The following is a 17,912-nucleotide window of genomic DNA, read 5'->3' on the forward strand; positions in this document are numbered from 1 at the left end:
TCTTTTAACCTTGTCTCAGGAGTTGTCCAACTTGCTTCTGAAACATCTGCTTGCTGATCCACACTCCACCCGGTACCTTGAGCCTCTTCAGATGTTCTTTGTCTTTGTTCTACATCTTGTGAAGTACTTCTGTTATCTGCTTCCCACTGAATTCCACCATGTGAGCCTTTTCCAAGGATTAAATTTGCATATTTCAGCTTAGATTTCAATGTGTTATCAGACTTAATATCACAAGAGAACAGTTCATGTTGACCTTGTTCATCTGCATAATCTTTCAATCTAGAGGTCTTTAAAATGTCAGTATCAGAAGGAAAACTGGCTTCACTCTCTATTTGTTGCAGTGGAACTGTCTCTTCTTTGTAATCGCCCTTGACAGAAGGAAAACCTGGAGGAAAATCTGGATCCTTTGATGCCTGCAATGCAATCACTTTTCACTCCAACACTGCATATCATCATTGACTTCCAAATTTTTCTTCTTCTTCTTCTTATACACTTTACATGTTTGCAATCTAGAATATTGACAAGGATTTAGTTGATTGTTGTCTAACTTTGTAGCATCGACCAAAGTTGAGTTGGTGTCCCACTTAGTAGCAATTTTCAATTGACTCACTGATTTTTGATCGCTGGCATCCTTGACTGTTTGAAATCATTGATTCTATTGGGTGATTTAGCAGATAAATCACAGAGAGGTGTGAAATCCTTGTCAATGAAATTAGCCATCCCCTTTTCCCTTGAGGTATCTACAAAAACGGCATCTGGAGATATAGACTCACTATTATCATCTATTTCACCACATAAAGTTTCATCAAGATAATTCTCGGAGGATAATCCGTCTTTTCCATGGGGGATTGTACCAATAATTTCCAAGAAGTCATAGACATCTTCATGCTTGAAGACTTGATCTGAAGGATCACCAGAAGCCTCATTGTTATTCCACAAAACTTTGAAATTCCCACCAGTGCCTAACAAAGGAAATTGGCCCCAGGAGCAGCAGGCAAGTGTACTAGAAAGTGTATCTTCTTGACTTCTTTTAGCAGCATTTTCAAAGCATTTTAAAGATCTCCCCAATCCAGCTTCAGCAAATGGTGCCGACAATCTCATGCTTTCAAATAAATGTTGGTAGCCAGCAGGAGTGAATGCAATAACTAAGTATTTGTATATTGCATTGATGTTGTAAGGTATGCATCTGTTAGTATCCAGTGAGCCCATTAAAGATGAGCATGCCTCGTGAATAATCTTCCATGCATCACCACACTGCTTTACTTCACTTTTCTCAACAATTGCTTCTATAATGATTTCACCCTCAACAAATTCATGCTTACCAATTTGTAATGGAACCCAAGATGCAGAATTCACAGGGCTCCACGAAATCCTTACTGACTGTATACAGTCATAACCTTTAGCAGTTGTCTCCATTAAATTAGGGCAGATCACATTAACCAAGACATCTACCATATCTTCCTTTTCTTGTGAATCGTCACTTGTTTCTAGGGCAAAATGCAGACATGGCTTAGGATTGTCCTTTTCTTCAGATTTTTCCCCACCACTGCATCTTTCACTCCATGACACTTTGGGTGATTCATAACTAATGACTGCAATCAAAATGCTATGATGGTATGCTGCTACTGTGAATGTCTTATGATCTTTGAAATCACCCTTCTGCTGCTTTGAAATTCCTTCCTTCATCTGATGTCGATCAATCAGCTCTTCATTTTCCTTCATATCAACCTCATTAATTTTAGCACCCAAATCCCCATCATATTTGGCCTTCCAAACAAGTTTGTTTTCAGAACTTTTCTACCATTATCTGTTGTTGCTCATTCAGTTCTGCATTTTCCTTTATATCAACCTCATTTATCACTTCTGTTCAGCAAGTATTTATGAAAAAGCAGTTTCATTGTTCTGCATATCAAGTGGGATTGATTTCTTTGAGAGCTCTACTTCATGACTCCCTCCATTATCTAGATTATGTATACATTTGGTTATCCCTCTCCGAAATTTCTAATTCCAATGAATTTGCTGGAATCATATCATCACTAATTGGCATCCTTGACTGTTCGAAATCTGCAATAACCATTGGAAACTCACTTTCTGTACCTTCACTAGACATTTCCATACTGAATCCATCTCCAACCTCTATAGGAATCAGTGAACGCCTATCAATGATACATCTGGTTTAACAGAAAGTCCAAACTCTTCCTGCAAAGCAGCTTTGCATTCAGCCCCGGAAGATCCTCTGCACAATAATGATGTGCAATGTATTTGTCAGTAGCTGGATTCTAGTCATCAACATCTATACCATTTGTTATCCCATTAATTACAGATTTTCTGCTATGTAAAAGCTCATCAAGACCCCATCCACCTTCACTCGTTTGTTATTTCCCAAGCATACCCCTCACTAACAGTCAGAAATCTATCTGCTGTAACAATTGCACCTTTCAAATGACTAACAGTTTCACCTCTGTCGAGAGCATGCTTTCTTGCCCATGTTGGATACACCCATTCCAAAACACTGTACCAATCAGGAGGTAATCCTAAATTCCCGTAGGTTGTTGCAGGCTCAACACCCTGAATTTGTTGGAATGTCTGATCAGTCATGCCTTTTCAAGCTTATCATAAAAATCTTTTAGGCCTGATGCATAAAATGTCGTCTTGTTGATCTGATTGTATGAAACCTTGCCATTCTCCACATGAGCTGGGCTCAACCCTCGTGGGAGCCGCATTCATCTCCACTCATGCTAGCGAATTTTATGACCAGCAAACTGTCCCTTTTTTTCTTTTCCTGCACATGAAACAAACCTGTTAGCAAAAGTGCATATTTATGGTGGCTTTCCTTTGGATCTGATTTTGCCTTTTGGAGATTCCTTTGTACTTGCTATATGCATTCGATGTACCTAGGGATCATATATATATATGCGTGCATTAGTACATATGTCAGAAAAGCAGCCAGCTATTGCTTAGAACAAAATGTTCTAACACATTGCTTGTTTTACCCTTTTTTGCAGATATCAGAAGGAAAACATCAACGGACCGGGGGGGAGCAGCAAGACAAAGGCTACGACGAGCGTCTCTCAACTGTTCCAGTGATTCAAGCAATGACTGGTTCCACCTCTGACATGCCTTATTTTTATTTTGTACTTGCATACATATGTGTATATTTCTCTTCTGCATTGGATATACGTAGCTAGTCCCACGGCTCCTGTGTGGGACGCATTTTGAAAATGAATAAAATACTTTTCTTTTGCAAATGAGATGTTTTTCTTTGTTGTTACAAAATAAAAGTACTTAGAAACATCATCTTTAAAACACAAAATAGAGAATAAGTATACACTAGCTTTCTTTGTTCATGCTAGCATTTTTCAACCTATTTTTCAGCCAGGAACGAAAAATAGGTAACAGTACCTTCTTTGTCATCCTTGAGGTCTTCTTTTGCATCACTGGAATCTGTAGACTCGTTAGAAGCTTCCTTAATACGTGAACCATTATTGCTTGTATTCATTGCAAAACCATCTTGACTTGGAGTGCTCATTTCCTCTTGCGAGCTAGCATGTGAAGGATCCAGGCATCCATGTTGTCTCTTGATCTTTTGTAGATTTTGTCTTGCTTGAGTAGCTATCATCTTAGCTTGCTTCATTCTCTCTATCTGTCGTTTACACCGTTCTAGAGTCCTCTCCACATCTTCGGCACTATCCATTAGATTTGTTGGCTCCTTGTTCATGGTTGGTGTAGAGGAAAGTGATTCATCATCCACCATAGAAACATCATGAAAGTTTGATTTTTCCCCAATTTGCTGTTCTTCATCCACCTCACTTTGCTGATCTAAATTCTTTGCTACTGCTGGCTTTTCTTCCACATAGTGTCTCATGTTTGGATGTTGCAACAATTTGATAAAGTTATGCTGATATTCCAAATTGGTTTGCACAAGTCTTTGCATCAGCTTTACCCAATCTTCCATACCTGCAATAAACTTCTTATCCATCTTCAACTCCCTTAGGCTGGCAGCATGCACAGCTCTAATACCACTGTAGCAACCCTTTGGATTCTTCACCCAAATTTGTGTTTCCACTTAGCACATTTTACCAAACCATTGACACACATGACATTGCAGGTTTATAGTTCTAGTTTTGTAAATTGAGTGCTTAGAAAGATGTCAGGCTATTTGACTGAAACACAACAGCGACCAATAATAGAACTCTGATATTCAAAGTTCAGATACACAATAATCTCAATTGGAATCTTATTTCAGACCTATAGAGAAAAGTGGGTGCAATCAAGTTATTATTAATAACTCAACAAATTTTTGTGTGCATACATATGGAAAAGGTTTAACTTAGATTGCAAACAAAAAGTACACAGTTAAACCTGAGAATGACATTCCACCGCTGATGTAAATATCAGAGAATTAGCTCTACTCTGCAGAAGAACTCGCTGAACAATGAAAAGGCCAAACTTCCAATTATGGATCCATGCCTAGTCTCAACCTGCAATTTCTTAACTGAAGGATTCGTCCAGAATATAACTAGCTGTTCACATCTAAGAGGGAATGCCTCACACCTACTCTTTAAACAGTTACGCCCAACAATACATTAATCAAATCAACCTCAGAAATCTGAATATGCAGTAACCTTTAGTGCATCTGAGATATGATGAATAAACATTACAAACTGATCAATCTGTGATTGTCATCACCCAAGGGATGGTCTTCAAGCTTCATGCCACAGGAACAAAGGATCATCACCAACTCTAAGAAAGAAGACAGCACTTTCCCAGTTCACACACAATGTTATGATAGGCAATTCGAACACAATTTGGAACCCACAACATATAACTAAATATGGCTCAATATTCTTTAAATTAACCACCAGTTTAAAACTTGTCCTTTGCAATATTTAATATCGCAAACTGATAATTTATTTGCCAGCCAATAATAATGATCTTATTTAATTCCACCAAAATAGAGGAATATAATTCTCCTATCAAATCTGCCATATACGTTTAAGGTTCTAATTAGTTTGTTATTCCTCACCAATGCCACCTAAGGATTGGTAATCAGTTTTTGTAAGTACCTGTGCTAAGGATTTATTTCCAAGGTCTAGGGTTGCAAGTTTCTTCTAGGGATCCTACATAGCCAAAATGAGGAAAATGTATTGAAGTCACTAATAGAGGCCATTCATGCAGCAGATTGACTATTTCTAGCCATGGCTATGATTGGTGGATATCTATTATTGAATAAACGTCTAGAAGATTTGTCTTAAAATGTGATTTTTTAAAATGAAAGCTATCAAAAGATGTCTTAGTACTAGATAATGTATTTCAAACAAATTTTGTATTTAGGCTTGCTTGGATTGCAAGCAAACTATTTTTAGTATAGAACTTTAATATTTTTTAATTTTTGAATTAATCACCTCCGAAACAGTGTAAATACTTATAATAAAGTGTTTTATGCACTTAAATTTTCTAATAGTAATTTTATGCTTGCTGCTGGAATTATTGTTCAAGATTTTTCTATTATCTTCTGTTGATTTAGGAAATTAAATAGCTTTTATCTAATATAGTTAGCTTTGCATTGTAGATTTAGTTGAAGTGGCAATTGTAGCATTGTATACAATTCTCCTTATTTGATTAGCTGAATCTTATGGTTAATCTGATCCAAGCTTTTTGTCGTAATCACTTTTTAGTTTCTGTGATTATCTAGAGCTGTTGCAGGTGTTTGCTTTCAAGCGAAAGATATAAAAATTTCTTGTCTTGAGAAGAAGTGTTAAGAAGGCTTGTGCCCATACCCAAGAACCAAAAAAATAATTGCTTCCATTGCTTAGAGTTGTAGGGTTTTTAGTTTTATCTACAAAGGAGCTTCACCCTGAAATTCAAAGAAAGGTTTCACCTTATACAATGTTTCATTTTGGGTTTTTCTAAAAGGGACAAATCAAAATGCTAACATTTTGAAAAGCTCCTCTTTAATCTACATATTGTCATATATGCATGTCATAATAGTGCTGTTGTGCCATAGTTCACAAACTCAAACTTAGCAGACCCAAAATTTGATCAGAAATCAGTACTTCAGCAAACCTGAATTTGACTAGTAGGAGTCAGCAATTCAGAATAATTTGGAAAAACTCAACAACTTAAAAAACTTAAATTCAAAGCAATTTGTCATGCATGAGTTTCTCCTATAGATTTGCAAGGTACTCATTAGTACTCACCATGGGTTACTCTATAAAGGTCATTCTAGAAAATACACCAATTTTTATCTCTAAATTTTACAAATTTATCTAAGCAAACAGACTTGGTGAGAATGTCTGCAGTCTGATTTTGAGTTGGACAATATTGCAGATCAATTTATCAATCTTCTATGAGTTGTCAAATGAAATGGAAATGTAAGTTAGAATATATTGCTTTCTCATGAAAAATGGAATTCTTTGCCAGCCTGAGACCTTTTTTATCATAGAAAAGGATTGTGAGCTTGTAGTTCTCTCAGCATTTTTCAAAGCCAAACCACTTCACATTCCCCTTTTACTGATGCTCTGTATTTTGCAATACAAAAATAAACTTTTATTTTTTGGTGTTATTTACACATTTTGATTAATGTCGTGAAAATTGCATGTATGATCACCATTCCCCATGCATGGCCTCTTTTCTTTACCTTGTCTTCCCATGGATGTGAGAAGGACCATTCGCTTAAGCTTTGAAGGACCATAACATTATGAAAGAAAATGAGTCACCATATAGAGGCCATTGAATGGATAATAATATAAGTTGAGAATGTGTTATGGTAGAGGGCAATAATAAAGAACTAACATGTACATGAAATAATGAAATATATGATGAGAATATTTAAAGAACAGGTCAAAATAGCAAGTCCACATCAAACTAGCCTGCCTTTTCAAAGTTAAAGAAGAGCAGCAACTAACATCTGTTGAAAAATGTTTACACTCCAAGATGTAGTTACAAAGTTCCTGAATACTACGTAGAATCAAAACCACATGGGAGGAAATATTGGAGCTAAAATACACAGGCATAAAGACGAAAAACTCTGATTCTCAACAAGTCTGTACTTTCTCACCATTAGTCATTAGGTTAAAATAGTTTAAATGACCTTTGTGAGTTTAATATTTCAATAAAACAAAACTAAAAGAATGTTTTATATGGAACTCTTCTGGACATGATACGCTAGATAATCTAATGCACTATATAATGTGGTTATGATACATGTGAAGAATGAAATACCTAATACAAAATTATGCAATGCATAGGACCATGCTCATTTTCATGACTACTGAAAACTGAGGAAGGAATAATGGTTGTTACCTCCACATTAACCTTTTCACCACGAAATACCATTTCAGACATCAAATCATAAACAACTGGATTTTGTTCTATACCCTCCATGCACATGCCAACCCCCACCTTGCAACACAACAAAAAAGAATAAGGTTTTACTAAAATGGTAAAAAGGACAATTAAATTACTAAATTTTATAGTTAAAAACATATAGAAAAGAATGGTTATCTGTTTTAAATCCATATATCATATACTCCTTATTCCTGGCAAGTAAAATGGAAGCACTCATCCATGAAAGGTGAAGATACAAGTAACATGCAATATAATACATGGTAGAAATCTAACCACTTTGAAAATTACAATATTTAAATTAATATTGAAAATAAAGTAGGTTTATCTTTCACATATTAAGTGTTTCAACCTTACATTCTCTTATCCTTAGCATTTCCAAATTCTATTACAATATTAATGCAATGTTAATGAGGGATTTGATGGCCATGCCTTCCAAAATCCACTAATCATTCACAACTAACTATATTATGCCATTCTAGCCATAAATTGCACAAAATTTTCTCTTATAGAGAATATGCTATGGATGCTAGAACATACATGAGCTTTTCAATATCCACCAATGTATTAAGAAGCATGAAGAAAAGAAAAGAACATAATAGAACACTTGGCAATTTGGCAGTTGATTATGAAATGTCAGTCGAATAATTCTACTTCTGTTGTGCCATTGGCAAAAAGAATGAAAGGACATAATAGCTGGACTCTTTCTAAACCATCCAATTTTGGTAAGGAATCTTGCATCAAACAACCAAAGCAATTTTTGGAAATTCAAAAGTATCAAGGCTAAACCATGCCACTGCTCTAGATTTATTGCTCAAAGTAATGAAGGGCACCACTTTTAAAAGATTGCAGAACATTTTTAACTTTTAGAACAACATTGCTTTGAATTTTGAAATTTTGGCACAATCATGCAGCAAAGGGTTATTCATGTAAATGCTGCTGTTTTTCATATTTGGAGGTAACAATTTGGCTTTCTTGGGGCTTGTAGGATTGATAAGAGTTATGTCAAAAATTAAGAATTGTCATTTTATAAGAGCTTTGCAAACTTAGCATTTTTCTCAAAATATTTATCATTTACAAAATCCTCCATATATTGGAGTTATTTTAGTATCTTATGAATCTGAAATTATGCAATCCCAACTGATGAATATTATAGGTCAAGTTTATTTCATCCCTCTTATTTTTCCTCTTTGGTAGTATTTTTGTTGTGCAAAGTCTGTAGAATGCAAATTAAAAATATTTAAGCAATGAATAGATTCTTTCTCTTCCCTTTTCTTTATCTTTTACCCAAACGATCTTATTGAAAATATTAAGAGCCAACTTCTAAAGTAATGGAGCTCATCTTATAAGTTGTGTTCCACATTTGCAGGCTTCCCATGTTGGCATAGGTTTACATGCTACTGCAACTTTGATGATCAACTATATCCAAAAGAGATGATCAACTATATCCAAAAGAGACCTTAAATATCTTCCATGAATCTTTATTTGCCCATACATCAAAACTCTCGTGATCTTGAGAACCTTTTATAGCTAAACCTCCATGATCTTGATCTTTTGTCCAATAATACAAAACAGAGATATCAGGAACTCGATCCTTGTCTTAGCTTAATCTTTTGTCTATAAGATCAATGCGTGTACCCTATAATCTAATTGCCAAAAGTAAGGCATGACTTCCAAAATCATTTGATACCTAGAGTCTTTAACAAAATGAACATTGACACGAGAAAGCAGTTTAAATTGTATGAAGAAAAGAATCAAAGCTTGTTATTCTAATTGATTTAACTAATATGAAGGTGTCAATTGTCAACAAGGATTGATAACCTAATAGTTTTTTGGGCATTAGTCAGGCTTGGCTACAAATCCCATGAGTTCAATGGCCCAATGGCAGTTTGAACCTAGGTGGTGACAATAAGAACATCAACCTTATCCATTGCACTATACCATTAATTCTTCAGCAGCCTAATAGTTGTCAATAATAGCCACAACCCTCATTAGATAAGTCTTATTTTTCTAGATTTAATAGCATATGTTTTTAAGAAAATTTTAGCATTTAGAGTATGGCAATTTAAAAAATGGTAGGTTTGATTCTTCGAACTGTAAAATGTATTGATGTTCACTCTTGCTCCTTTCTTTTACCCTACTAAAATCATCAACAAACAAAATTATGCTATCCACCCAAAACAAGTATTTGGTTTCATGGTTTCCTTTCACATGCCCACAATATTTAAAACTATTGTCATAAAGAAATAATGAGAAAAATTAAGACTTCATAATGACAATGAGGTAGAAGTTCAAATTTGAAAAATGTTTTGAAAGCATAACCTTTTATTTTCACAAACACCTTTGATCTACAAGTGCTTTATCTCCTTCAATGGAAGATGATAAGCATGTATGTAGAATTCCCTAATGGATATAAAATTATTAATTATATATATTGCATTTTCACAATCCATGTCAATGATTGAAATGCTTCTGGAATAAACTGTGATTTTTTAACGAAATTTTCCTCATTCTGATATAGGATCATGAAGTGTGATCTAAAATGTCAACGAAAATCACACACTTTATTCTAGAAACATATTGATTATTATCCTCCTCTTGACTATAGATCAAAGTGTGATCCAAAACATTGATGAAAATAGAATTCAAATAGTTTATTTTAGAAGTATTTCAATTATTATGTTCATTTTGATGTAGTATCATAGAGTGTGACCCTGACATTGATCCAAAAAAAACTCACACAAATTATTTCAGAAGCGTTTCAATCATTATACCATTATTATCCATGCATGTTCTGTCCATCTTGTCATCTATAATCAAAAGATAGTCACTGTGTACTTTCTTCATCTCTTCCAGCCATTCCTGGACTTGAGTTTGAAAGGAAAATTCCATTTTCACATTCTAGCACTAACAGGCTGCTTGAGATGTCATTTCAAATTTTATCATTAGAGACTCTCATTGAATAAAAATCAAGAAAAGAGCAGAAAATCAATAAGATTAAACAGACGAAGCATCCTGGTTCTCATTTGCAGATCATGCTTATAAAGTCTAGAATTGAGCTATCTCCTCATCTGTAATACATTTCACTTGAAAAATATTATTTTATTATTATTATGAAGTTGAACAAAAACCTTCCCATGAAAATTTGGGATGCATATTATTCAAAATTGGGATGTAACAATGAAGAAAAATTGTCCAAAATTTGGTTACAGATGTCTTACCTTCATTGAGTTCTGACTTGTTTGAGCCTCAACTGGCCCAAATGAAATGGCATCTAAAACTCCATACATTTCAATATTTCCAGCAAAATTATGTAACATGCACCTGCAATATTATTCAAATTCGAGATTTGGACTTAAATCAGAAAACTATAATTGTTTGATCCAAAATACTTTAATAGAATAATTACATGGCATTCACTTTCATGGAAATCATCTCTTGCCAAATATAAGGAGTACCATAAAACTGATATGAGCTAGACCAAACAGGCTTCACCTCTGCAAATAAATTGAGGACAACCATCCTTCCTATGGGAACTGAATGTAGGAGTGCCTACAAGGGTAGCCAACATGATAAGCATGTTTATTGTGATATTCCTTTCTAAAAATATTTTTTATAATCTTTAATATTACGGTTGACTAAATTGAATCATAAAAAGATATTGTATTGATAAGTATATAAAATTACAAAAACTACGGTTGGGATCCCTTGGCAAAGCCACTAGGTGAAGCACAAGTAATTTGATAAAGAGGTGATTACATAAGCCAACTGTATTAAGAAAATAGCAGCAAATTTTGAAAGAAATGGTCACATGGATCAATTACAACATACAACAGATACAAAACAATCAGCTATATCCGTTTAATGGTAGTAACAGATAGATATAAACTTAGAAGATGTAATATCCCAGTAATTTTTTTTTTTGTTTTTAGACCAATAACAATTCATCCACAACAAATAACCTGTTAAGGTTAGAGGAATAATCCAAACAACTGAAAGGGAACCCTTCCACCTTTTGTTCACCGAGAGCCCAGACTGGGAGGGTGAGAGCATACGGTGTTCTAGGGATCGTTAGCAATCATAATCAAACTGAAAAATTACAATGCATGGGCGGCAAGCCAGCCCCTTCTGCTTATCCAGCAGGATAGAAACCAAAGCTCTTGGCAGTAAACCGACCAAGGGAAAATTACAATAAACTGAAGTTCAATCAGTACATTAAGCTATCACTCTACCGCATATTTCAGTAGGAGGACCATTTGAACTTATCACTCGACCACTTATTCAGCGAGAGGACTGATTACAAAACTGAATTACAAAACTTAGAAGGCGGCAAGCCAGCCTCTTCCACTTATGCAGTGGGTAATTACAAAAGAAAGCAGAAAGAAGGGGATGATCAGTACTACTGAAACAACCTTACAATATAGAGATGAGATGAGATGAATAATTGCAGATTTCTACAACATGACTGTAATTTTCTGTTACACTGATCTGCAGGCTGAAAGTACAGTTTCAGCAGCCTATGGAAACATCAAAACACTCATAACTCACTTATTTTTTGCCCGAATCAACTCAAATTAATCCCAATCCCACCATACATCAAATGCAATGACAACCAATCAAAGCCACATCCCAAACAAACCCATTTTTATTTTGCACGCATCCCAATGCAAAACAAAAAACCCATGCCTAGCCTAGGAATTTCGATTTTATCTATTAAATTCATTTCTCATTTTAACATGCTAAAAACTCACACATTGTATCGCCATAGCCTGGAAGGAAGGATGAGCCAGTTCCCAGATGGATGGAGTCGCCTGGTTAAGAGATATGAGCAAATTTCACTTTCAGCAGTCCCGCGACCAGCAACTAGAAGCAATCAAATCCAACATCGAACACTCCATAATCTGCAACTCATTACCCAATCTGCAATGGGAACACAAGGGCACAACTAGGTACTATATTGCAAGTATGAAACTGAGACTCAGCTAGGAAGCCAACTTCGAAGCTCAGATTTTCAGTAGCCAAATCGGCAGCATAACGATGCAATTTTCAAAGATATCCCAAATGAGAGCCCAAGGCTCTTATTTATAACTCTTTAGCAACCAAAATCAAATGCAAATTCCTCCAAATGCCACTCCTACATTTGCATTTCATTTCACCCAAGTGTAGCGCCACTTTTCACAAGTCAAACCTCACGCCAAAAGGGAAGGGACCCACGTTAATTACTTGGCAAATAATGGAGATGCAATATGACATAATATTCCTCTAAAATATTTCGCCATTCCATAGTACACATGAGTTTCGCCAACAATTAGGATAAAATAGGCATTAATCCCAATTTTAATAAATCAGTCGCAAATAATCAGATTAATTACCTTAGGATAAGGAAATAATATTTAATTATGTTGCATATGACTCTCGTACTGATTATTAACACAACTAGGATGAAATGGAGCCAGGACAACCACAGAACTGTTGCAAAATCAGAGCCCTGTCTACTGCCAAAAATAGAATTGGGCCACACTACCACTTACTAAAAATAGTAAGTCAAGAAATAATGCTCCAAAAAGCATGATCATTGCGTCCAAAGGCAAAACATGGAGAGCTCAGTAGGACTGTAACACCAGAATGGCCATTCCCTGACTTACTAAAAATAGTAAGTCCTCGTTTCATCAATGCTAGACCCTCATTCTCCATTCCACCTAGCCTACGGGTCTTAGGAATAGGCTAATGGACCACTGAAAGAGCATCAATGAGAAGGGGACATTACAGAAGAAATACATAAGGAAGATATAATACCTTTTTAGCAAAATGCTTTTGAAAGGCAGCATTTTCATCTCTTTTATAAACAAAGGAGAAAGCAGCATATCTCTTACAATGAGGCATGGTGACGAACATCCAAATTCTTGTTGTGAAGCCAACAATGCTTTCATTTTTTTCCTCCCCTCATGTTTAATTTGCATCAATGTCTCTCCAATTATTGTTCTTTCCTTCTGGAAGCATTCGTTGGGATAGGAGTTCTCATGGGTAAATGACTTTTCCATGAGGGAATTCCATTATGTTAGTAGAGAAATAGGAAGTGATCTAGGGCCTATTTCATTGCTTTACTTCAGCCAACTGTTCCTTTTTCTCTTTGTGGTTAGAATTTATTCAATTTCTTCACTTCTTTGAATGCTTATGAAATTTTGTCTCACAAGTTTTACAATTCACACTAGCATATAAGGGAATCCTGCAATATTTTCAGATTGTCTTTTTATTCTTGAATGTATGAGACCAAAAGAGAGACTTATTTTTAAAGATGTCCAATATCTTGCTCTGAGCCCATAGCAAATAGAATCCTTTGAAAAGGGTCATTGACACTGACCAAAACCATGTGGATAGATTTCTCTTTTCTTTGGAGAGATTTTCCACTTGTTTTAGATGGCAGAGGAGTTATTAGGTGATTAGAGCTATAAGTCTATGTTCCCATGGTTTCAATGGTCGAAGGATTTGAGAAAGGGGCAATGTCATTGATTACTATAGTTTGAGGGGGCACTCTTACTCAGCACCTTCAAACACTTCCAAAACACTGAAAGCTCAGACAAACAAGATCAATAACACTCTGCAGACCAAAACTCATTAAAAACATCAAATATCTCAATTTTTCTCAAAAATTTGGAAAGAACTCAGCTTGTAACACCAATGTGATTTCAGGGTGAAATCATCATATCCAACTCGGAGGGTTTTTGTCCTGAAATTGGCATTCCAAGAGGGTTTTCATCCTCAAGAAATATGAGAAGAACTTAGTTATCACTCAAAGAGAATAGCAAAGAGGAAAATGGTAACCCTTTTCTTTCCATAGCTCCTTTTATAGGCTTTTGGGTGAATAAAATATTACTATTCTCTTATTGCTCCCTATTCCACTTTAATTTTAAAAAAAACATTTTTGGATGTGCTAACATTCACCTTTTTCCCCTTGAGCCTCACACAACCTTTTTGCACAAGTTAGTCACTTTTTGAATCATTAAATATAAGTTATCAAAATAGAATATTAAAAATAACCTTTTTGACAACTTAATTATTTTAAATAATTTTCCCTTTTCCAATGCCAATTAGCTCATGAGAAACTTTGAAAATTAAACTAATGGCCAAATAATTGCTCACATGTAAGAAGCTGACATTACATCATGGCAACTATAAATCCACCAATAATTGTCTATGTCATGGTGATTATAAATCCACCAAAGGAGAGAGAAGAAAGTGCAGTATTTTTTATATTAAAATTAGTTTACCAAAGCATAGAGTACATTATGAGGAGCAGCGGCACCAAATAGTATCGAAAAGGATCACCTAGCCAAACATAGTGAGATGAGGTACTCATAATTACAACTAATATGTATAGTATTGCAAGTCAATAACCTATTAACCCCATGCACCTATGACACTATTACTACATTCTGCTTTGTCACATTCATAAGTGCCAAGAGGAGGCACAATCAAATTAGGGACCACAACTTTGAACATAGACTGGTATTTAGTCTTCTCCTTGCTAGCCCTTCATCTTCAGCAAATTTTGGAATCTTCATCTCCTCCATGAACTTCTTAAGAAGATCCAATTCTTGTTGGTTCAGATTGTTCCTTGTGGAAAAAAATGAGCTGATTTATCTATGTTTTGTAAACTATCATGAGGTCCTCTTTTAACAGTATCATGAACCGGTCCTTAGCGATTTCAAGAGTTGTTGAAACCTGAAACATAATAGCAAGATAAGTGAGATCACTATGGAACTTAGTAAGATGCCTCCTTTTGTCTTGGAAGACCTCTTCGTTCCTCTTCTTTCAAATAAAACATAAAATATCATTCATAAAAACAAGCCAAAACTTATGCAATTCAATATTGAAAGCATCAACATAACCAGCTACAATCTCATGCAATGAGAAGCCAAGGTTATCGGTCCACTTCATAGGCAAGCCAAAAAAAGAGACCAGATGTAAGAACCCAACTTGGCTCTCCTCTGCTGACTGTTTCTTTTGAATGCAATAGATTTGAATTTGTTTTGGTTTTTGAATGTTTATAGATTTTTTTGTGTTTTTTTTTTGGGAATAATGAGCAATGAAACAATACTGGAATAAACTCCTATGCTTAAAATAATACTGGAACAATAATATTACTGCTGGAATTAATTTACGAAACTATCAAGGGAATGTTTGTTCTGTTTTATGGCCAATATGCCTGGAAAACAAATTCATTACAATGTAAGATAAAAACCTGATTTTTGCTGTCCCAGTAGTTGAAAAAAATCTGCCAACTGCAAATTTTAATTTTTTGAAAAAATTACTGTTCACGCGGTACTGTAGCAATCCGTACGGTGGCACTATTCACGCGGTACTGTAGCAGTCCGTACGGCGGTACTGTAGCGTTTACTGTAGCGCGGGTACTGTAGCAGCAATTGTATTTTGAAATGATTGCTTCAATTCTGATTTTTAATGGCTGCCAAATGAAACTGTAGGTCTGCAATTAATATATATTCGAAAATCTGCATACCCTAGATGTCTTCCCTTCTTTTTAAAGCCCAAATAGAACTCCAGAATGAAGCTCTCCTGAAATGCCAAATTTAGTGGATATTTCACCACCTCAAATGGTTGCAACACTGAAGAATTGTCGCTCTCCAATGGCTGACTGAATCAGAAACCCTTGGCTTCTTCTCCCAAGTTCATAACAAACAAATATCAATTCTCTGGATGGATGATATAAAATGAGCTCTTAAGTCCCTTCTTATTCTTTCTTATGAGAGCTCGAACACTTTCTTGGCCAATGTGGGATTAAAGACATATTCACACATTATAATATTAAAGTGACTTTATTATTATAAAGTTACTTTATAACTTTATAATAACATTAAAATATTTAAATAAATCACTTAAGTCACTTTTAATTAAATTAATTAAATATAAAGTCACCTTTTTTAATTTTATTTTATTTAATGACTTAATAAGAAATTAATTTAATCAATTTCTCCTTATTTCTCCACTTAGCCTTCGGAGAATGTAAAGGCTAAGAACTCCAATTGAGATGCTAAAAAGGTGGGGACATTACAGTCCGCCCTTCCTGAAATTGCTTGTCCTCAAGCAACTTCAACTCCGGATGCTGCAAAATCTCCTCATTCTCCCAAGTAGCATCCTCTACTGGCAAATCCTTCCACTTCACCAAATATTCCCGGATGTTACGTCTCCTCAAGTTCCTTTCTCTAAAATCAATGATAGCCTTCGGTATCAAAACAAGTTTTCCCTCATCATCCAGGGGTGGTAGTACTGTAGAAGGCACAATATGATGTCCTAGCGCCTTCTTGAGGCGTGACACATGAAAAACGTTGTGCACCTTGCTCTCTGCCGGTAAATCTAACTCATAAGCCACCTCTCCCACTTTCCTGATAATCCTAAATGGACCATAGTATCGTGGCTTAAGTTTCTCGGCACCACTCTTCTTGAGAGTGGATTGACGGTAAGGCTGCAACATAAGATACACCATATCTCCAACCTCAAAAGTCCGCTCAGTCCTCTTCTAATCTGCATACTGCTTCTGCTGATTCTGTGCCTTAGTTATATTATCCTTGAGAGTCTTAACAATGTCTTGACTCTCCTGTAACAAATCACCTGCACTGGGCACTCTACTGTCACTCAAAAGCAGATCCATAAAATTGGGTGCCTCATACCCATACAGGGCCATAAAGGGTGACATCTGAATAGACATGTGATAAGTGGTATTAGCAATACTCACAGAGATAAATCCACTTTACCCATGCTTTCTGTTGCCCTGCTATGTAATTTCTGAGATATCCCTCCACCCATTTGTTCACTATCTCTGTCTGACCATCTGTCTGAGGGTGGTAGCTAGTACTCGGAGTGAGCTCTGTCGCACACAACCTGAATAGCTCCTGCCAAAAGTGACTCATAAACCTGCTGTCCCTGTCACTCACAATGCTCCGAGGTAAGCCATGTAATCTGAATATCTCCTTGAAGAACAACTCTGCCACCTGTGTAGCAGTGTATGTAGCAGTGATCGGAAAGAAGTGTGCAAACTTCGTAAGGCGATCCACAACCACATATATGCAGTCCCTGCCTTGGGCTCTAGGCAGTCCTGTGATGAAGTCCATAGACAAACACTCCCACTTCCTATCAGGAATCGGAAGTGGCTGAAGTAAACCGGCTGGATAGGAGTGTTCTTGCTTATTCTGCTGGCAGGTGGGACACTCCCTAACATACTGAAGTACCTTTGCTTTGAGCCCTTTCCATGTGAAGCGCTCTCTAATCTGCCGGTATGTCTTGTAGAAACCAGGATGTCCTGCCATAGGTGAATCATGAAAAGATTTCAGAACCATCCTCCTCACTGCTGATCCTGGAACCAAAAATATTCGCCCTTTGTAAATGATGAGCTCATTCACCATCTATTTCCTCTATATCAGACTGCTGATCTGAATTATCTGATTCTGATTCCTCATAGTATGCCCACATAACTCTGTTAGCTTTGCCCTTTGGTCTAAGAGGACAATCATGGTTTGCATCATAGGGTCCCTTACAGTAGAAACATAATT

General features: G+C 35.8%; 1 pseudogene; it reads right to left on the bottom strand.

Moving 5' to 3' along the window:
- LOC131860376 (alpha-N-acetylglucosaminidase-like) overlaps nt 1-17,912 on the bottom strand; it is a 302,730-nt pseudogene that overhangs the window by 105,784 nt on the left and 179,034 nt on the right.

This window comes from Cryptomeria japonica, chromosome 11 (genome assembly GCF_030272615.1).
Source record: "Cryptomeria japonica chromosome 11, Sugi_1.0, whole genome shotgun sequence".
Classification (NCBI taxonomy): Eukaryota; Viridiplantae; Streptophyta; class Pinopsida; order Cupressales; family Cupressaceae; genus Cryptomeria; species Cryptomeria japonica.